Source organism: Bos grunniens, chromosome 15 (assembly GCF_055505025.1).
Source record: "Bos grunniens cultivar Pamir isolate PY7600 chromosome 15, Bosgru_T2T1.0, whole genome shotgun sequence".
NCBI classification, from domain to species: Eukaryota; Metazoa; Chordata; class Mammalia; order Artiodactyla; family Bovidae; genus Bos; species Bos grunniens.
The window spans coordinates 71,283,556-71,305,996 of NC_141179.1; the positions used below are offsets into that span (position 1 = coordinate 71,283,556).

Consider the following 22,441-nt stretch of genomic DNA (forward strand, 5'->3'; position numbering starts at 1 on the left):
AAATCATCCTCAGTGAGTCTCAGTTTCCTCATCTGTAAAATGAGTTAATTTGGAATAGTTGATCCCTAAATTCTCTCTAATCTCTGATGTTATATGATTTTATGAAATGATTAATGAGCCATGATAAGATTTCCCATCCAGCTGGAGATAAAGTAATTTACAGAAAATAGCTGTATGTATGCAAATGTTCTCTGGGAAATGCATTCATATTTTTATTTGGATTCATATTTTTATTTGAAGAATCGAGAAACATCTTCTACTTCTGTAACTCCAGCAACATGAGCAGAATATTGCCTTCATTTAAATAAAATAAAATCTTTAAGCAACTATTAAAAAGCGTCCTAGGAAATTCCCTGGTGGCCCAGTGGTTTGGACTCTGCATTTGCACTGCAAGGGCCTGTGTTCAATCCCTGGTTTAGGGGAACTAAGATCTAGGAAGCTGTGCAGTCAAAAAACTTAAAAAAGTAAATAAATAAAAGTGTTCTAAATTAAATGGCTTTGTTTCATGAAACAAATTGTTTTTGTTCTTCAAGAAATAATTCTTGAAATTGGTATTAAGAACGTGGAGACAAAAATAACAATAACAAAACAGTAAATCCTAATACATATATGTATGGATATGGATATATACAATATTTAGCTATGGTTAACTCTTAAACCACTTTTACTTATTTAGTAGTTACATCCATACTAAGATGTAGGCATATTTATTTTTATTCACATTTGAATCACTTTGAAATTGGCTTGCTTTTCATCTTGCATTCACTGAGCTAACAATTCATCATGGACCTGTGAACATTTATGTATCAGGTTTGAAATATATAGATATATGTATTACTAAAGATTAGAAGATAAATATTTTTTTATTCAGATCTCAAGGTGCTCTATGAACCTTTCCATTTAAAAAAGCCTAATAATCTCATCTAAATAGATATTTGGAAAAAGTAATTTGGCCCACATTTCAAAAGATGATGGCACAAATTTGAAGAAGAAATCGAAGGCATTGTAGGAGGTTTTAGCTAGCATTTATTGCACTTTTGCAAGAACATTAAAATGTGTCCTTTGATTAGTGATGTGTGTAGATTTTTGAAGGGTAAGCCAACTTTCTCCTTTTGCTCTTTTCCTCCCGTGTTTAATACAATACATGAAATACGACCTAAGCTATTAATCTAAACATTATTCTCATTAGTTTCAAAGCACAGTTATTGCTCCAAAGTATTTTTATAAACGGCACCCTGCTTCATCTTGGCTCTGCTTTTACGTTCGAGACCAAACAAAGCTCGCTATTCCCCCTTCTCTTGGATGCTGAGCCAAAAAGCAGAGCTTGGTATCTCCAATTCCAGCTGTGCTTTTATTGTGCTTTACATCAATCAAAGCTTCAAAAAGATTCCAGAAAGATTTTTCTCAGTTTTCACATCAGAGGGGTTTGCACAAAATCGCTGTGCCGTAGGGGGGCCTGATAAGAAATCTCAGAAGGAAAGAAAGTGTATGGGTAGGAAGACTCTGGGAGAGAAGGCTGGGGAAGGATTATCAATGTCCTAGATAAAAAACTTTTCTGATGGAAAAGCAGTACAATTTGGTGCACAGTGCAAGAGTCATATACAAGAGTCTACAAACTTTCAAGCAATACTGGATCCTACAATAGGCACCATGGGTGATAAGCAAGCTGAGATTTACATGGTCAGATGAACCCATGTGAACCTCTCTTATGTAGGTGCCATTAGCCCACCTGAAGGACTAGGGAGCTTTGTAGTCAGTTCTCTGGGAGCGGCAGAGGGAGCCTCTGACTATAACTGGCTAGTTGTGTATGCCAAGTCACTTCAGTTGTGTGCAACTCTGTACAACGCTATGGACTGTAGCCTCCCAGGCTCCTCTGTCCATGGGATTCTCTAGGCAAGAATACTAGAGTGAGTTGTCACTTCCCATCCAGGGGATCTTCCTGACCCAGGGATTGAACCTGCATCTCTTACATTGTCGGGCAGGTATTTTACCACTAGCGCCACCTGACGGGCCAGAGTAAGATTTGCCTCCTATGTTTCCTCATAGCTCAGTTGGTAAAGAATCCACCTGCAGTGCAGGAGACCCTGGTTCAATTCCTGGTCGGGAAGATCTGCTGGAGAAGGGACAGGCTACCCATTCCAGTATTCTTGGGCTTCCCTTGTGGTTCAGCCGGTAAAGAATCTGCCTGTAATACGGGACACCTGGGTTCAATCCCTGGGTTGGGAAGATCCCCTGGAGAAGGGAAAGGCTACCCACTCCAGTATTCTGGTCTGGAGAATTCCATGGACTATGAAGTCCATGGGGTCGTAAAGAGTCGGACACGACTGAGCTACTTTCCCTTCCCTTCCATGCATTTCTTAAGATATATTTTTAAAATTGGAGCCCCAGTTACTACCACTCTTACCTTCTACTGCTACAAACCTCTCTCTTTCTCATCAGTATCCAATGTTCCATTTAATAAATAACTAGATGAAATTGAATTCTAGGTTTGAGGTACCCATTTGGCAAGGTTATGAAATTGCATAGTGGTAGAGATAGGCTGCAACTTAGGACATTTCTATTCCAGGGCCCTGAGCTCATCCTCATTATGCTATGATAACTCAAGATATTGAAGAACGGCCACGTCTGACCCCCACAGGCCAGATCCAAGGATGGATGATCAATATCTTTAAAGGAAAAATTCCCATCAACTTCTCCCATCAACTTAATTCTCATCTCACCTCTAATAAGATGGAGACCTGTGTAACCACTGGCTTTGACAGAAAGTCACTATGAACCATCAGGCAAGTTGTCAGACTTTGAGTTTGCATATCATTTGATACTTAGAATTTTTACCCTACCCGCAAGTTGATACCCAAGCTTATCCTCTATTAACTCAGTCACCTACAGGTGCCATTCAATATCAGCCATCTTGGCATGTCCCTTGTTGTTTATCTTGCCAAAATAATACTCCCTTTATATTGATGAGTCTGTCTTTTAAGATGCCAACATATCATTGAAATCTCCCCTGACTGTTCTAGACCACATTAATTTCTCTCTGCATACTAACTACAAAAATGTACTACTACTACATGTAGTACTACTGCGTACTAACAACAATGCATGCTGTTAACAACACATGCCTAATCACTTGATTCAATAAAAATTCTTTCTAGGCAAAGTGGTGGCTTAAGGAAAGTCACCAATTATATGCTTTCCTCTTTCCTTTTGTTCTTAGAACAGTGCTAAAAAAAAAAAAACAAAACACAGTGGCAAAACTGGAGCTTTCCTTTTGAGATCTCTGTTGTTTTGGAATAGGTAGGAATTGCAAAAAAGTGATAGGACTGTCCAAGTGGTGAAACTTTTCTCATTATGGTCAGAGGACGTTCAGTACGAATTGCCCTTCTCCACACAAAATAATGTGTGGATATCTCCGTGTTTCCTCAGTTTCTAACCCCTTTCTTCCTGGTTCTCAGGTGGTGCTGGTGGTAAAGAATCCACTTGCCAATATAGGAGATGCAAGAGATGCAGGTTTGATTCCTGGGCCAGGAAGATCCCCTGGAGGAGGAAATGGCAACCCGCTCCAATATTCTTGCCTGGAAAGCTCCATGGGCAGAGAAGCCTGGCGGCTATAGTCCATGGGGCCACAAAGAGTTGGACACGATAGCACAGTTGGAGGACAACGGCAGAACCTATCCAAGTACAGAAACTTTGCTCTTTATGGTCACAGAACATTCAGCATAAATTTTCCTTCTCCACACAAAGCAATATGTGGGTATCTGCATATTTTCTCAGACTCTAATCCTAATTTCTGCCTGAGTCCCTAATTTTGTCAGAACAATTCCTTGACTGATGAACTTAAGCAATGAGAAACCATAAACAAGTGTTGTGCACTTCACAGAGTTATTATTTCCCCAAAAGAAATAGGGATACTTCTCTTAGACAAATAAATGGGCCCATATTATCACTGAATGTAGAATCAATGAATTCATTTACTTTTCATCTTCAATGGATATGAAGAGTTTTTCTTTTATGTAATAAATACCAAGTACTCCTTATACAAAATTTAGGACAGCACAATAAATAAAAGCCACAGGACAGAGGTAATTATTTAAATCATTTTACAATAAGTGTCCAAACATACACATTCACATATATACGGTAGCAAAATGGATTTATACTGCACATATTTTTCTGCAGCTTCCTTTTTCACATACTACGTAAGCATCAGTTATAAAGTTAACTATTGTTCTATAATTCTTTTTAAAGATTGACCCATAGACCCAGAGGGAGGGTATGGGGAGGGAGGAGGGAGGAGGGTTCAGGATGGGGAACACAGGTATACCTGTGGCGGATTCATTTTGATATTTGGCAAAACTAATACAATATTGTAAAGTTTAAAAATAAAATAAAATTTAGAAAAAAAATTGACCCATAGATATAATCTATTTTGACATTACATTGCTTCTAAATGTTTTATGTTATATAACATATATGAGATAAATTTTATGTAGATATTTTATGTTATAAACAACACAATGGACAATCTTGCTTGGATATCATATTTCAGAACTGAGAACACAGTATTATTTTAAGCCGTGAATTAGTGATATCTGATTTAGCATGGAGCTGAAGAGATTGTTTAGAATGAGAATAAAAGGGCTAAGGAGACTATTTTAGAGCCTACAGCAACAAGTAAGAGAGCATAAGAGCTCATAAATCTTTTTTTCTTTTTATTAATTTTTATTGGAGTATAGTTCCTTTATGATGTTGTGTTAGTTTCTACTGTACAGGAGAGTGAATCAGCTGCATGTATAAACATACTGCCTTTTTTGTGGTTGTATTTCCTTCTCATTTAGGTCACCACAGAGCACTGAGTAGAGTTCCCTGAGCTATACAGTAAGTTCATAAAGCTTGACTTCCCAACTTTCCACAAAATTAGGTGGGCTAGGGAGGGAGAGTTAGAGGAAGCTGAAAGATGGAAAAAATCAGATAGTCACTATCTTTGGTGATGGATTCATAGTGACAGGCTCCCTGCCTGAGGTTTTCCTCTTGGCCTGGAATAGGAACATACAGAGACACGCATGCATACATATATCATATGTATAGCATCATGATATGTAAATTCATGAGATTTATAAAGTTGCCAACAAATGAAAGAAGCGGTCCAAGGACTCAAAGATTGGGAAGGTGAGGAACAATTAATGAGACAGGAATAACACTAGGAAAGTGAGGTATCCTCAAAGTTGGGAAAAGAAAAGAATGACTGGCTTTGAAAAAAACTACAGATAACTCAGGAAATTCAAGAATAAGGGTCTTTCAAAAATGTGAATGAGTGCTCTGTAGAACAACCTCAAATTTAAAAGAAAAAAAAAAAAACCCTCAAAGGTAGATCAATATTGTTTAAACTAAATGAAAATAGTGATCAGAATATTTCTTCTTCTTTTCTCATGTGTGCCTTTTTCAAAGTTTAGTTGGAAACTTACCAAATCTATCAACTATGTTATGACTATTTGTTTAGGGTCTCAGTGTTCACAATGGTCCTCTCCTGGTCCCCTACCTGTAAAATGCTAATAATAATACTTGCCAATTAGGATTAGCTGATAGAGTGTTGGCAAAGCATGCAGGAATTTGGGGGTGAAATAAATCAGGCAAGCACAATATGTTATTATTATACTCAGCGCTGTTCTCTTTCCTGTCAGGAGGTTGTTCATTTCTCAGCTACCCTAGAGTTTTAACAGGGGCTTCCAGGAGAGCAAGATCTATATTCCTCCTGTCTGGTAGAATCTGATAGCTGCTAACCTTGCCAATGAGGCAAAAATAGCTGAAGTCACAGCATCTCTTCATTTCCTTAGAGGGCTCCAAACATGGCAAGGCATAAGACCGAGCAGCATTCAGTGAGTGGAGAGATCTGAACGCAGCCTTTCCTGAAAACTAAGAATCAGAAGTAAAAACTCCAAGGGGATCTTAGAAGCAATGGTAGCCCATGATTTTCAACACAACCCTAAGGACTCAGTCTGCTGGGGAAAGAACACCAGACCTACACTTATCTTTTCTGTTGCACCTGCAGGCCTTATGTATAAGTTACTCTTCAGAATGATCGCTGAACATAATAAAGCTGTAAGGCCAGCACTGTGTAAGCAAAGCGAAAAGTAAGTGAACTATCTGAACCATTTGGGAAAAAGTGTTCTATAGGTTTAAATGTACCTATTCAGGAAAAAGGGAGGTTTTGGATTCCTCAGTTTTATTTTGCTTGAGTTTTAGAGATTTTGAGAAAGGAATGTAAAAAAGAGAACAGTAAATGAATAGAGATCTATTGGTATGTGTAAAACTGAAGCAATATTTTTAATATACCTTAGAAGCCTTATTCGGAGAAGGCAATGGCACCCCACTCCGGTACTCTTGCCTGGAAAATCCCATGGATGGAGGAGCCTGGAAGGCTACAGTCCATGGGGTCGCTGAGGGTTGGACACAACTGAGCGACTTCACTTTCACTTTTCACTTTCATGCATTGGAGAAGGAAATGGCAGCCCACTCCAGTGTTCTTGCCTGGAGAATCCCAGGGATGGGGGAGCCTGATGGGCTGCCGTCTATGGGGTCGCACAGAGTCAGACATGACTGATGCGACTTAGCAGCAGCAGAAGCCTTATTAATTGATTACTATCTCTGTTCGTTTCCAAGGCAAACCATTCAATATCACAGTAATCCAAAACAATGCCCCAACAAGTTAACACTGAAGAAGCTGAAGTTGAACGGTTCTATGAAGACCTATAAGACCTTTTAAAACTAACACCCAAAAAAGATGTCCTTTTCATTATAGGTGACTGGAATGCAAAAGTAGGAAGTCAAGAAACACCTGGGGTAACAGGCAAATTTGGCCTTGGAATACAGAATGAAGCAGGGCAAAGGCTAATAGAGTTTTGCCAAGAGAACGCACTGGTCATAGCAAACACCCTCTTCCAACAACACAAGAGAAGACTCTACACATGGACATCACCAGATGGTCAACACTGAAATCAGATTGATTATATTCTTTGCAGCCAAAGATGGAGAAGCTCTATACAGTCAGCAAAAATAAGACCGGGAGATGACTGTGGCTTAGGTCATGAACTCCTTATTGTCAAATTCAGACTTAAATTGAAGTGGGGAAAACCACTAGATCATTCAGGTATGGCCTAAATCAAATCCCTTATGATTATACAGTGGAAGTGAGAAATAGATTTAAGGGCCTAGATCTGATAGAGTGCCTGATGAACTATGGACGGAGGTTCATGACATTGTACAGGAGACAGGGATCAAGACCATCCCCATGGAAAAGAAATGCAAAAAAGCAAAGTGGCTGTCTGGGGAGGCCTTACAAATAGCTGTGAAAAGAAGAGAAGCGAAAAGCAAAGGAGAAAAGGAAAGAATTAAGCATCTGAATGCAGAGTTCCAAAGAATAGCAAGAAGAGATAAGAAAGCCTTCTTCAGCGATCAGGGCAAAGAAATAGGGGAAACCAACAGAATGGGAAAGACTAGAGATCTCTTCAAGAAAATTAGAGATACCAAGGGAATATTTCATGCAAGGATGGGCTCGATAAAGGACAGGAATGGTATGGACCTAACAGAAACAGAAGATATTAAGAAGAGGTGGCAAGAATACACAGAAGAACTGTACAAAAAAGATCTTCACGACCAAGATAATCATGATGGTGTGATCCAGACATCCTGGAATGTGAAGTCAACTGGGCCTTAGAAAGCATCACTACGAACAAAGCTAGTGGAGGTGATGGAATTCCAGTTGAGGTATTTCAAAATCCTGGTGTGTGAGCCCAGGTAGGAAAGTGCTAACCCCCATCCTCCATGGCTCCATAGAGCTATTACAAACCAAATGCATACCTGAGATGAGCCTTCAATCCTTGGAGGCAAAGAGACTGAGACACAGTCCCGCAGAGGCAGCCCACACTGTAACTCAGCAGCTGAGCTGGAGACAATGGCAGTAAGGAATTTCAAGCTTTAGACCCCAATGCAATTCACAACAGCACTCTCAGTGCCTATTCAGCTGAGGGTTTGAGCTGCAGCTGGAGTTCTCAGCTGAGGTTGTAAGAGTCTGGCTGCCCAGCTCAAAGGAAGTACTCACTGATAGAAAGCATTACTAAGAGGGTGCTAGAGATGTAAAGGAAGGAAAGCAAAAATGATCCACACCATTGAGGCCAGGGGAAATTTGGGATCCACAGTTCCCAAGGTAAAGGGAAACTGCAAGGGTTAGTCCTCAGTTGTGGCCGACTTTTTGTGACCCTATGGGCTGTAGCCCACCAGGCTCCTCTGTCCACGGAATTCTCCAGGCCAGAATACTGGAGTGAATAGCCATTCCCTTCTCCAGAGGATCCTCCCAACTCAGGGATCGAACCCAGGTCTTCTGCATTGCAGGCAGATTCTTTACCATCTGAGCCACTAGGGAAGCCAGGGGAAGGCTGTTCATTTTTAATTCAGGACATTCAAGGATGAATGTCCACCAGGGCGAGGAGGCAGTTATTCTTTTTCATTAGTATTATCATTTTTTAAATTAAATTTAGCTTTTTGGATAGTTGTTTTGATTTCTGGAAACCACAGCAAATCATGTTCTCCCAGTTAATAATGAAAGTAACAACTGTGGGTGGATGCTTACTATTGAAGAATCTTCTTTTTGTCCCACTAAACAAAGTAGCAGTATTAGATAAACCTGAGCTAGTGTTTCACATCCTCACAGTGTATCTTAGCCCTCAGGATTCCCTGCTATCTCCCTACATTCTGATTTCAGAGAAGCCCCTTTGATCCTCATAATATCTCAGCCAGAGCCTGTGTCTCCTCTGCTCAGAACACTCTAACGACTTCCCTTTTCCTTAGAAGTGGAAGAAAAAGGCCCTCCAGTGGCCCTGAAGGCCCCACGCAAGCCAGGCTTCACTGCATATTGCTCTTTCCTCTATGACCTACTCTCCCCTTCCATCGCTCTGAGCCTCCTGATGTAATGGCCTGCCTGCTGATTCTAGAAAGGAGGAATGATCTCACTTCAGAGCCTTTACATTTGTTTGCTTTGCCTGATCTGCTTATCTACAAGTGGTCCCCAAGGCTCAGTCTCTCATCTCCTACAAGCATTTTCTCAAATGTCACCTTCTCAGCAAGTCCTTCCTTAACGATCCTTAAAAAAGAAACAAAAGAAAAAAAAAAAAACACACACACACAAAAAAAAACAACTACATCCACCACCCCTTAGGAACAAATTATCCCAACTCACTCTCTCAACCAGGTGGCGTTAGCGGTAAAGAACCAGTCTGCAAATGCAGGAGACATAAGAGATGTGGTTAGGTTCCTGGGTCAGGAAGATCCCCTGAAGGAGGGCAGGATAATCTACTTTAATATTCCAGCCTAGAATATCCCATGGACAGAGAGCCTGGTGGGCTACAGTCCAAGGGGTCACAAAGTCAAGACACAACTGAAGTGACATAGCACACACAATCTGCTTATCCAAAAGTGGTTCCCAAGGCCCACTCTCTCTTCTTCTACATTTTCTCAAATGTCACCTTTTCAGTAAGGTTTTTTTGGTTGTTGTTCAGTCGCTCAGTCATGTCCAACACTTTGCAACCCCATGGACTGCAGCATACCAGACTTCTCTGTCCTTCACTGTCTCCCAGAGCTTGCTCACACTCATGTCCATTGAGTCAGTGATGCCAGTTGTCTTCTGTCGTCCCCTTCTCCTCCCACCTTCAATCTTTCCTAACATCAGGGTCTTTGCCAATGAGTCAGCTCTTTGCATCAGATGGCCAAAGTATTAGAGCTTCAGTTTCAGTGTCAATCCTTCCAATGAATATCCAGGAATGATTTCATTTAGGATGGACTTGTTGGATCTCCTTGCAGTCCAAGGGCCTCTCAAGAGTCTTCTCCAACACCACAGTTCAGATTCTTCAGCGCTCAGCCTTTTTTATCGTCCAGCTCTTACATCCACACATGAATACTGTATGTATGTATGTGAGATGGTTGTCTTTCCTTAACCATCCTCAAACAAGAAACACACACATAAAAAAGAAACTACAATCTTCACCCTTAGAAACACACTCTCCCAATTCACTCTCTCTTCTTTATGCTTTTCCATAGGCATACTCTACATTTCAGAAATCTTGTGTGTTCTGTTAGGCACCTGGAGCCTTCACCAGAATTCAGGTTCCAGGAGGGGAGGGGCATTTGTCTTCTTTATTCACTGCCCTGTCCTCAATGCCTAGCAGAAAACCTGCCTAATAGTAAACACATTGAATGGGCTAATAAACCTCTTATCTATCTGACCAGAATCCTCCAACCTATAAGGAAAACATTTTTTGCATCCTTTGTGTGTCTTTGGCTGTTCCTCATTGCTTCAAACAGAAAATCCAGACATATCATGCATGCACTTAGTCATTGACCAACCAGGCCATCCTTAAATCATTGTTTTAACTACTCATCATATATCAAATAAAAGGAAGTGTCTAACTTTTTCTTATTGTACTTTTGCTAAGGCCATGTTTATAATCAAAGTAAATATCTGTTTTCTAATAATGTTTATCCATATAAGTCAAATTGGGATCAAAATGATTCTGGTTTGTCAAAGCTACAGGGTTATACACTGGTACATTTTTATTCACAGAGCTTAAAGAACTAGGGAAGCTGGGACTTCCCTGGTCATCCAGTGGTTAAGAATCCACCTTCCAATTTAGGGAACATGAATTCAATCCCTGGTCAGGGAACTAAGATCCCAGAGGCCATGGGGCAACTAAGCCCACACACTCCAGAGCCCATGGTCTGCAACTAGAGAAATCCACACGCCAGAACAAAGACCCATTGCAGCCAAGGCGGGGTGGGGGGGGGGGAATAGAGAACTAAAATAAATTGATGACCAAGCACAGGATGCATTTCATATGGGACTTCCTAGCTTCCTGATTTCTAAATGTCTAAAATGAGGAAATAAGCTCAGCAATAAGTGATATTTATCAAGTTCCCTTCAGAAGTTTTCAGTTCAGTTCAGTCATTTAGTCATGTCCAGACTCTTTGTGACCCCATGAATTGCAGCTCGCCAGGCCTCCCTGTCCATCACCAATTCCCAGAGTTCACTCAGACTCACGTCCATCAAGTCCGTGATGCCATCCAGCCATCTCATCCTCTGTCATCCCCTTCTCCTCCTGCCCCCAATTCCTCCCAGCATCAGAGTCTTTTCCAATGAGTCAACTCTTCGTATGAGGTGCCAAAGTACTGGAGTTTCAGCTTCAGCATCAGTCCTTCCGAAGAACACCCAGGACTGATCTCCTTTAGAATGGACTGGCTGGATCTCCTTGCAGTCCAAGGGACTCCCAAGAGTCTTCTTCAACACCACAGTTCAAAAGCATCAATTCTTTCGTGCTCAGCTTCCTTCACAGTCCAACTCTCACATCCATACATGACTACTGGAAAAACCATAGCCTTGACTAGACAGACCTTTGTTGGCAAAGTAATGTCTCTGCTTTTGAGTAAGCCATATAGGTTGGTCATAACTTTCCTTCCAAGGAGTAAGCGTCTTTTAATTTCATGGCTGCAGTCACCATCTGCAGTGATTTTGGAGCCCCAAAAAGTAAAGTCTGACACTGGTTCCCCATCTATTTCCCATGAAGTGATGGGACCAGATGCCATGATCTTCATTTTCTGAATGTTGAGTTTTAAGTGAACTTTTTCACTCTCCTTTTTCACTTTCATTAAGAGGCTTTTGAGTTCCTCTTCACTTTCTGCCATAAGGGTGGTGTCATCTGCATATCTGAGGTTCTTGATATTTCTCCTGGCAGTCTTAATTCCAGCTTGTGCTTCTTCCAGCCCAGCATTTCTCATGATGTACTCTGCATATAAGTTAAATAAGCAGGGTGACAATATATAGCCTTGACGTACTCCTTTTCCTATTTGGAACCAGTCTGTTGTTCCATGTCTAGCTCTAACTGTTGCTTCCTGACCTGCATAGAGGTTTCTCAAGAGGCAGGTCAGGTGGTCTGGTATTCCCATCTCTTTCAGAATTTTCCACAGTTTATTGTGATCCACACAGTCAAAGGCTTTGGCATAGTCAATAAAGCAGAAATAGATGTTAAGCAGAAGATATTAAGAAGAGGTGGCAAGAATACACCAAAGAACTGTACAAAAAAAGATCTTCACAACCAAGATAATCATGATGGTGTGATCACTCAACCTAGAGCCAGACATCCTGGAATGTGAAGTCAAGTGGGCCTTAGGAAGCATCACTACAAACAAAGCTAGTGGAGGTGATGGAATTCCAGTTGAGCTATTTCAAATCCTGAAAGATGATGCTGTGAAAGTGCTACACTCAATATGCCAGCAAATTTGGAAAACTCAGCAGTGGCTACAGGACTGGAAAAGGTCAGTTTTCATTCCAATCCCAAAGAAAGGCAATGCCAAATAATGCTCAGAAGTTTTAGGACATGTTTTATGCATTATTCCATTTACCTTTGCAATTCCTCTGTAAAGTGGCTTCTCTGAATACCATTTAAAATGTAATAACAAATTTGAAAGAATAAACAGTAGCTACTTAAATGGTAGACTTTAACCAGTGTTCTACTAGACCAAGAACTGTCAAAATTTGGCCATAGGCCAAATAAAACACGTCGTCTGCTATTTTAAATAAAGTTTTATTTGCAAACAATCATATCCATTGTTTATGTATAACTGATGGCACTTTAGCACCACAATAACAGAACTGAACTGCTGCAACAGAGACCACCTGGCCTGCAAAAACAAAATTATTACACATAGTCCTTTACAAAAAATTTTCCAAATCCTATACTGTACTGTAATTTGTATGAGGGCAGGGATGTTCTCTGTGACATTATCTGATGCATTTCTAGCACCTAGAACATTGTCTATTACTCACTAAAAATGACTGGTTGCTGGGAAAGTTTGAGGGCAGGAGGAGAAGGAGTCAACAGAGGATGAGATGGTTGGATGGCAACACTGCCTCAATGGACAAGAGTCTTAGTAGACTCTGGGAGATAGTGAAGGACAGGGAAGCCTGGAGTGCTGCAGTCCATGGGGTTGCAAAGAGTCAGACATGACTTAGCAACTGAAGAACAACAAGAACTCTGCCTGCCGTAGAACAGGTGCTGAACTAATCTTTTTTGTGTGTGAATGAATCAATGACACCAGATCTGTGTGGCTCCAAATCACAAAATTTTCACTTTAGTCCTTTATCTCCTTAGTTCCAAACTGGTTTCCTATAAAGATCTGCTTAAACAAAAACTTCATCACATTTAGAAGGACCTTCCCACCAAAGTTGAATTAAAACAGAATATGTATATGATATATGCTCCATCTTCAACCTCGATCCTGGTAATGATTGACAGAAGACAAGGATAATATTCCACATTTGGTGGAATTCTCATACTTCTTATTTTAAAAATTCTATTGTGCTCTTGAAAGGTAACTTGAAAGGCATGGAGGGGTTTTCCATGTTCATTCTCTATTGATGATGCCCTAATCCACCTGCCTAGCTTTTCAAGTGATAGAAGGATTTTTCTATAGAGGGGTATCATTTATTCAATACACAGTAATAAAGATATTAACAAATTGCGATTATGTCACAGCACTTGCTGTGATCTGGAAATCCAGTTGTGTTCTCTTCACCTTCTTTATAGCTAAAAATAATAGATACTGTACAACTCAGCCAACAGATCTGCTGATGATATACCAGGCCAAAGAGAGTCTGTCCCTCTCATGCACAGCTGCAATCTCTCAGCCAGTTTTTTTGTTTTGTTTTGTTTTAATTGTTCTTTAATTATTTCTCTAACCCTAACTCTAACCCTAATTTTATTATTCAGTTCAGTTCAGTTCAGTCGCTCAGTTGTGTCCGACTCTAGCAAATAGATAAGATAGGCTTTCTCACATCTCATGTCTGAACAAGGTGACTTTTTTGTTTTGTTTTTTTTTTAATTTGATGTTCAAGTTATTCAACCAACAATTTCTTAACATTTATTGAATTGATCTACCCACAAACAGGTGATTCTCAAAGAAAGTCAGAAAGGTTCCATCTGATAACATCTGAAACTTCCAAAGATATGATAGTAGCAGCTGCTGTTTTCATTAGCTTGGTATTGATCCCTTCCTCTCCTGAAAATGGCACTTCTATTTGCATGGTAGAAGCTCTCCTCTGCTTTTACTCTAGGTCATTCTCTTGGGTTTGATGCCACAGCAGGCTCCAGGAATTAGTCCCTCGTCCACTTGATATCAATCACAGGACTCTGTTCTTACGATTGCAGTGACTGGGTCTGTGATGAGCACGTGACTCACTTTGGGCCACTGAATGTCAGATCTTGGGCCACTGACTTCCACTCCTTGGGTTGCCAAGTTGTTATAACTGTATAGTTGTTCACAGTCATTTTACAATTTCCTGTGGGGAGAGGTTGCTCAATTTTAAAGCCAATTCAGAGAGGAACTGGACTTTCAAGGTAGAGGCAGTGGCAAAGAATCTACCTGCCAATGCAGAAGTTGCAAGAGAGGTGGGTTTGATCCCTGGGTCAGGAAGATCCCTTGGAGTAGGAAGTGGCAACCTACTCTGGTATTCTTGCCTGGAAAATTCCATGGGCAGAGGAGCCTGGAGGGCTGCAGTCCATGGGGCCAAAAAGAGTCACACATGACTAAGTACAGAGAGGAATGGGTCCAAACGATGAGTAAAGCAAAGTATTTATATCTGGTAACCTAGTTTGACTGGCTGGAACTAAGAATGCCTGAAGTTATATCTCTAGACAATTCTGTGCTGGGTTTCAATACTTTGCAACCCCAAGTCTTTAGTGACTTAAAGAACAGATCCATTCGAGGATTTATTTTTAATGGAATGTTCAAATGTTTAAAAAGGGCACCATTTGGAATTGAATGAGAATTAAATTTGGAGTCAGAAAACCTTAATTCAAAATGATATCCTTTGGATTATCTGTCTTAATGAACTCATCTGTGAGAATGCTATACGATCTGTGCTCATCTATATTACAGGGATCTTGTGAAGACCAAATGAGACAATGAATGTAAATTTTCCAGAAATTGAAAGTATTGTGTAAAAGTAATAGTAGATCAATTTCCCTTAAAAAATATAGCAGTCCATTGTGTCTCATGAATTAGACGAATTGCCTAATAGTGTTTCACTGGAAGAGTCATTACAAAAGGACAAAGTACTTCATTATGAAGTTATTGACAGAATGAACTTGACTCTTTCCGTGAGTTCTTAGGGAAGCTTTGTAGGAGTGGTGAGGAAAGCTAGGAAAATACCTACTGTTAGATCCAAGGAAGAACGTCATTTATTCATTCATTCAGAAAACATTTTAAGCACCCTATACCTAGTTAGGTAACAAAATGACCCCAGAGATTTAGACAGCAAAAACATACCAGGTGCAACTGGGGAGATAGACTAATATATTAATAATTGAAATGTGATAAGCTAAGTACTATGACAGAGATAAGAATCAAATACTAGAGAAGCAGAGATGGAATCCACTATCAATGCTTAAAGGTACTGGGGAAAGTTTCAGTAAGAACTTGACCTTTAAGCTCTGCCTCGAGGGATAAAATATAGTGCTCCGGGGAGACAGAGTTGAAGGATATTCTGCAAATTTTAGATCTAAAGGTGACTGTGGAGATGAAATAAGCTTTGAGCAACAGATGCGATACTGAATGTCTATTGAAAACTTTTGTATTTTGATATCAGTTCTGCTGATAATTCACAGGGGTGACCTTGTAAAGTTTCCTTCTCTTCTCCAGTCTTATGTCTCAATTTAGAAAGGAGGGGGATGGGTGACCGTTAGTGTATGTTCCAGTCAAAGAACCCATACTTCATGTTTGAAACTCCATTTTAATACATGCAAAATTTTAAAATCTAAAAAAAGTAAGTTACTTGCCCAACGAATGGATATGAGTGTCAAAGAATGAAATACCAGTATAAAATTGTTATACTTGTTCAAGCTGTTGCACTTGAAATAAACATTACATTTAATTTCTTCACAGGTGTACTTGGATTGGCAGCCTGAGATTCAGAAGAAGGGCTGGTTCAGCCTAGAGAGCAATCTGGCCGCTGCCTGTAGTCCTTACTTTTACAAACAGGGAAAAAACAGTAATGGCCTACCGTACCGGGAGATTACATCTTGGTATTTGGGCACCTTAGGAATTTTCCCAGTAACTAGGAAAGATCACACAACTGTGACAAAAAAAAACAAAATAAACAAGATATTACCTTAAATCTGTCCCTAAAACTCTGTGTAATGAAGCTGAGGTTACTATTAGGAATACAAGTCTCAAGTGAATTAGTGTTCCTGTAAGACGTATTGTACTTCTGAATAGGCAATTTCCTATACCAACTTGGCTTTGTCTTGCAACATGATAACATAGATGAGACTCATATTTTAGTTCTTCATGTGCTACCTGGGGAAATGTTCTCAAACTAGGCATCAGCACTTCCACAGTCTAGTTTCCAAGATACGTACAAAAGTCACCAAATATTCAGTATTCCTTCAATGGTCAGTTGGCAATTCTCCATAAAGCACTCCTAAGAGAGAGATAAGGCTTTACACAGCAGATCTTTATCACTCATTGTCAACTCACTGAATATCAATTGAAGTGTTAACATTTCATTCTTAATGAATGCCTTTGAGATGTACCTTACTATGGTAGCTGCTGCTGCTGCTGCTGCTAAGTCGCTTCAGTCGTGTCCGACTCTGTGCGACCCCATGGACTGCAGCCTACCAGGCTTCTCCGTCCATGGGATTCTCCAGGCAAGAACACTGGAGTGGGTTGCCATTTCCTTCTCCATACTACGGTAGCAACAAATAGCAAAAAAATAAAAATTGGATTCTAGCACACCTTTCCAGTGCCAGTCACATTTTGAGAGAAAGTATATTCTATGCATAATTAACCACCCTTCGCCATTAAATGATACATTGATATCATTCATTAAAAAAAAATATACAAATCTGAATTTTATGATACAAAATTTATATTATAGTTGTGTGTTCAGTCGTTTCAGTTGTATCCAACTCTTTGTGACTCCATGAGCCCGCCAGGCTCCTCTGTCTAGAGGAATTTCCAGGCAAGATGCCCTTCTCCAGGGGATCTTCCTGATCCAGGGATCAAACTCATGTTTCCTGCAGCTCCTGCATTGCAGGTGAATTCTTTACTGCTGAGCCACCAGGGAAGCATAAAAGGAGTTAGTCTCCTAATAAATTTTTTTCAGCCATTTTCTATTCATTACAACAAATTCTGCTTAAAACCTTACTGTAGGAAAATCATTTAGGAAGGCTTTACAGGGGATAAAAAGATGAATAATATTAGCTAACACTTATTGAGTGTGCCAGCCATTGCTGAAATACTTTAAATTACCTAATCTTCCCATCAATATTATTAGGTAGATAATATCATTAACCTATTTTTTCAGGTGAGAAAACTGAATATCAAAGGGGTTGGTTACACAAATTTCTCAAGGTCTACAAGTAAGTGACAGAGTCTGGAATGAACCCAGACAAGCAATACCAGCACCTATTCTCCTCAACTCTGCCTTAACATTTTTAATTATTAATATTATAGTGATTTTAGAATTATGGTATTCAGGATTGCATTACCTAATTATTGCTCAATAAGCACTTTTTGATTAATAAGTGTGTGGAATATAACTTAATATAGGTAGCTTTATCTAATATCAATTATATAGATATTATAACAAATCTAGTCAAAAATAGAAAAGAATGACTCCGTACTATCTCTCATTTGCCTAGTTTTTGGTTTGTATGTGTTTTATTTGCTTCTAGATGAATTTATTTATCTAGATTAAACTGACTAAGTTCAGAGGATCATTGCTAATATCCAGTTAACTTTTTGTAGCATGAATCTCTCAGCAAATCAGGGTCTTAACTTTCTCTCTATATTTTTATCAAGGCATAAATAAAAGAATGTTACACATGGCTCAAGAAATAACCATTAGGTACTAAAATTCAGATGCAGGAAAACTGTGTTATTTGGAAAGCATGGAACTTTATATTATTCTCTCCTCTGAGCAAAGTTATCTGCCTGTAAGTGAAGACATCTGCATGATTTCAGCCGTATCACACATAGAGAATGTGGATCCATTTTGCTGGGTTTGCTGTATGAGCTTTCCTACCGAAGATCCCTACCAGTGGCAAATGCATTCTGGACACTCCTGCTAAGCTGCAACCATCACAGTTCCACAAGGCCCCATTTCACCTGTTTGTGGTGCTTCCAGAGAAATCCAAAGACAGAAGACACATTTTCCTTAAAGATCCGCAAGCTTTTGGACTTAATCTTCATCTTTACCTTTGAAGCATTCTGCTGTAATTATTAGGGCATACTGGTGGCTCAGATCATAAAGAATCTGCCTGCAACTCAGGATATCCAGGTTTGATCCCTGGTTTGGGAAGATTCCCTGGAGAAGAGCATGGAGACCCACTCCAGCATTCTTGCCTGGAGAATCCCATGGATAGAGGAGCCTGGTGGGCTACAGACCATGGGTCGCAAAGAGCGACTAACTTTGGTGAGAGTCTTTTGGTTTATTAGTTGCCTTTGTTTGTCACTCAGCTAAAGAAACAAAACAACAAAAACAACCAACAAAAAAAACAAATGAAGAGCCCTTAGGATTCCTAAGTGGAGGCAGGTCCCTTTTAAAGCAAAAATAGAGTGATCCTGTCTTTTCAAACTCCCATTTACCGTGGAGTAAAAAAAAAAAAAAAACATATTCTTCAACACGGTTTTTTAGTGATTACTTATTCCAAGCTCTTTATTTTAAAGATAGGGAACACTGAGGCCCCAAAAGTTAAAGAAAGTGTCTGAGTTCACTTGCTTAGTTAATAGAAAAAGCACGTTTGTTTTTTAATTTTTTTTAATTTATTTTTTATTGAAGTAGTATTCTTGCCTGCTGAATCCTGTGGACAGAGAAATCCAGTGGGCTATGGTCCATGAGGTTGCAAAAAGAGTTAGATAGAACTTAGTGACTAAACAACGGCAACAATAGTTGAATTACAGTGTTGTGTTATACAGTGTTGTGTTAATTACTGCTGTACAGCAAAGTGACTTGGTTATAAGTTTTGACAACTAATTTCCTAGTCAGTTGCTTATGACTTCCAATTATGTCTCTGCTTCCATAAACACAACTTCCTCTCTAGATATGGATGGGGAGACACACCTTTAGCTAGTAAAACTTTAATGCTTTTGTCATTCTTATAACGACATCCCAAGTGAAAAGGAGACGCTACTGTCTTGAAATTACACATTTGAGCAAAATAAATACAGTCGGTAAGCTTGGGAAGAGAAAGCCGTTGGCAGTGAAGCTCAATGAAAGCTAATTATCTGGAGAAATATATTTTCACCTAAGGAGTAAGCTCTTGGAAGTTATCCTGGGAGACATGAGCAGTATGAAATTCAAGTTTGATCTTCACTTTGGCAGATACCTTGGGTCTCTAATAAACTTTGGTTAATTATCCTTTAGAGCATAGTCTTCTTTATTGGACATTATTTTTTTAAAGTGTTTCACTAATTATACTCGTCATCAGAAATAAAATAACTTCCACAATATATTGTTATTATAGCTATCTTTGATTATTATATATAGGGCAAAGGTCATGAAGGAAACCCATTCATAAAACAGACCATTCCCTTCCCCAGCTCTTCTTGTCAATAACTATATTTTCTCAGTTAATTAATATATACGATCTTCATGCTCAGTAGACACAACAGGCAAGTTACTGATGTAAATGAACTTCTAGTCCATAGCTTTTTTGAGTACATGTATTAATTTCTGGAAGAAGAAATGGCAACCCACTCCAGTATTCTTGTCTTGAAGATCCCATGGACAGAGGAGCCTGGTGGGCTATAGTCCATGGGGTTGCAAAGAGTCAGACATGACTTAGTGACAGAACACACACAGCAGTAAACAATTTTGTTATTAATTAAGATTAAATAAATAAAATATTTTTCTGTTTCTTCAAGAAGAGGAAAAAGAAGTACATATAACATATCTATCTATATATATACTAACATAACAGCTATAAAGAAACTTATTATTTAATATATTATAATTGATATTGATATAAATATTAGCTGTCAATACTGAGGATACAAAGGTCCAGAGAACTTAAATGACTTGCCCAAACTTATTCTTCAAAACTGAGATAAGAGAACAGGTTTTTTGATGCATATGTCAATAAGAGTGTACTGATATATCAGTATACTGATATTAGTGCTGTAATCCTTTAGCTAAAAGCAGTTACGAAGCCTGTTAGGAAAAATTACACGTCATGAAATGAAAAATTTTATAGTCATAAGGCCTTAAATCTTACTTCAATATACTTAAATGGTTGAAATTATACAAAGTATGTTCTCCAACCACAATTGAATTAAATTAGAAATCAACAACAGAAAGACATTTGGGAAACTCTAAAATATGTAGGAATTAAAAATTACACTTCCAAAGATTCACTGAGTCAAAAAAAAAAAAAAGAAAATTAGAAAATACCTTGAAATAAGTGAAAATGAATACACAATATACCAAAATAATAGAATGCAAGAAAAACAGTGCTCAAAAAGAAAGTCAATATAAATGCCTATCTTTAAAAAACCCTCAAATTCATAGCCTAATTTAATAGCTAAAGAAAGTAGGAAAAGAAACTAAACTCAAAGTGAGCAGAAGTAAGAAAATAGTAAAATTGAAGAAGAAATAAAAGATAAGAAAACAATTTAAAAAAATAAATGAATACAATGGCTTATTCTTTGAAAGTATCTACTTAGACAACCAAGAAAAAAGAGAAGACTCAAATTACTAAATCAGGAATGAAAGAAGAAAATCATTACCAATCTTAAAGAAACAATAAAGATTCTGTAGGAACACCATGAATAACTTGTATGCAAGTAAAATAAACTACTACTTAGATGAAATGGACAAACTCCTAAAAGATAAAATCTAACAGACTGTTTCAAAATAAACAGAAAGTCTGAGTTGAACATAACAAGTAAAGAGACTGAGTTAATAATTTTAAAATTTCCGTGAAGGAATGCCCAAGCCCATATGGCTGGTGAATTCTACCAGACCTTGAAAAAAAAGTTCCTACTCAATTAATATCAAAGTCTTCCAAAAATATAAAGAGAGGTTATCTTTCCCATCCCATGTTTATGCTTTAATATTATTCTGATAACAAAACCTGGAAAAGATATTCCAAATGAAGAGAACTATAGGTCAACACCCTTCATAAAAAAAGATGATGAAACATTTTAACAAAATACTGACAAACCATATCTGGAAACAGAGTTTTATACCTGAAAATTATATGAACTGTCCAGAATAGGAAAATCTATAGAGAAAGAAAATACATTAGCGGTTACCTAGGATTGGGGATTTGGTGGAGAATAACTGCTACTTGGTATGGCAGTTCTTTTGAAGGTAATAAAATGTTCAAAATTTAGATACAGGTTATGGTTACACAGTTCTGTGACTATACTAAAATCACTGAACTGTACATTTTAAAAACGTTAGCTTTGGGGCGTGTGAATTATATCTCAATAAAAATGCTAAAACTATTACAGCCATAAACAACAAAGTGTTTTCAGTTTTCAGTTGTGTCTGACTCCTTGAGACCCTATGGACTGTAGACTGACACGCTCCTCTGTCCAAGAAATTCTTCAGGCAAGAATACTGGAGTGGGTTGCTAGGCCCTTGTCCGGGGAATTTTCCCCATTCAGGGATTGAACTTGAGTCTCTTTAGGTCGCCTGTGTTAGCAGGTGGGCTCTTTACTACTAGCACCATATGGGAAGCCCTGAGTCCTTAGAGAAGAACCAAAACATGAGAGAAGATCCTAAACAACAAAGACCTCTAGTAACATGGTTATTCTTTAACGAACAGTGCTAGAAAAGGGGATCTTTGTAATTTATGGAGCTTCTAACTGTAACGTTTTATTCTCTTATGACTTCCCCTAGAACTTTACCAATATTATTATGAAACAATCACTCGGTAGCATTCTCCTTGCTTAGGCGAGTGAGTGGTTTTCACCAACAGCTATAAGGTAGTTGCAATGTTCATGCGTAATTCATCACAGTTAAAATACTATTCTAAATACCACTTAGTGATATCTCCATAACCGTGTTATTATCGCTCACTTGTGCTCTACTGCCCTTTCTAATGTGAGAGAGCTACAGATTGAGTTACAGGTAGAAAATGTAGGATTTTTTTTTTTTTTCTTTCAGCCCCTCCACTTTCTCGTTTAAAATAAGAATACCCATTACCTTGGGAGTGTTAGGAGGTGATTATCTGTTTCATCCTATGGAACAAAGAGCAATTTATCTGAAAGGTAACAATGCGAGAAAGAACTTGTACAGCGTCTTCTCTGTTCTCCTCTTTGAGCTTGCCTGCCCTGACAATACGTGCATCTTCTTTTGATCTTGATTTATTAATAATATGGTACACATATC

The 22,441-nt window shown here is 38.8% G+C and overlaps 1 protein-coding gene across 10 annotated transcripts in view; it reads right to left on the reverse strand.

Annotated features, from left to right (window-relative positions):
- The window catches only part of LRRC4C (leucine rich repeat containing 4C), a 1,485,185-nt gene that overhangs the window by 334,549 nt on the left and 1,128,195 nt on the right, over positions 1 to 22,441 (reverse strand). Inside the window, exon 1 of one of the 10 annotated variants that reach the window (XR_015141673.1) lies at positions 7,858 to 7,959. The exons of the other annotated variants lie outside the window; for them this stretch is intronic. The gene's annotated coding sequence lies outside the window, so the exon portion shown is untranslated. Of the gene's footprint in view, positions 1 to 7,857; positions 7,960 to 22,441 lie in introns of those variants that run through there. 10 annotated transcript variants of the gene reach the window in all.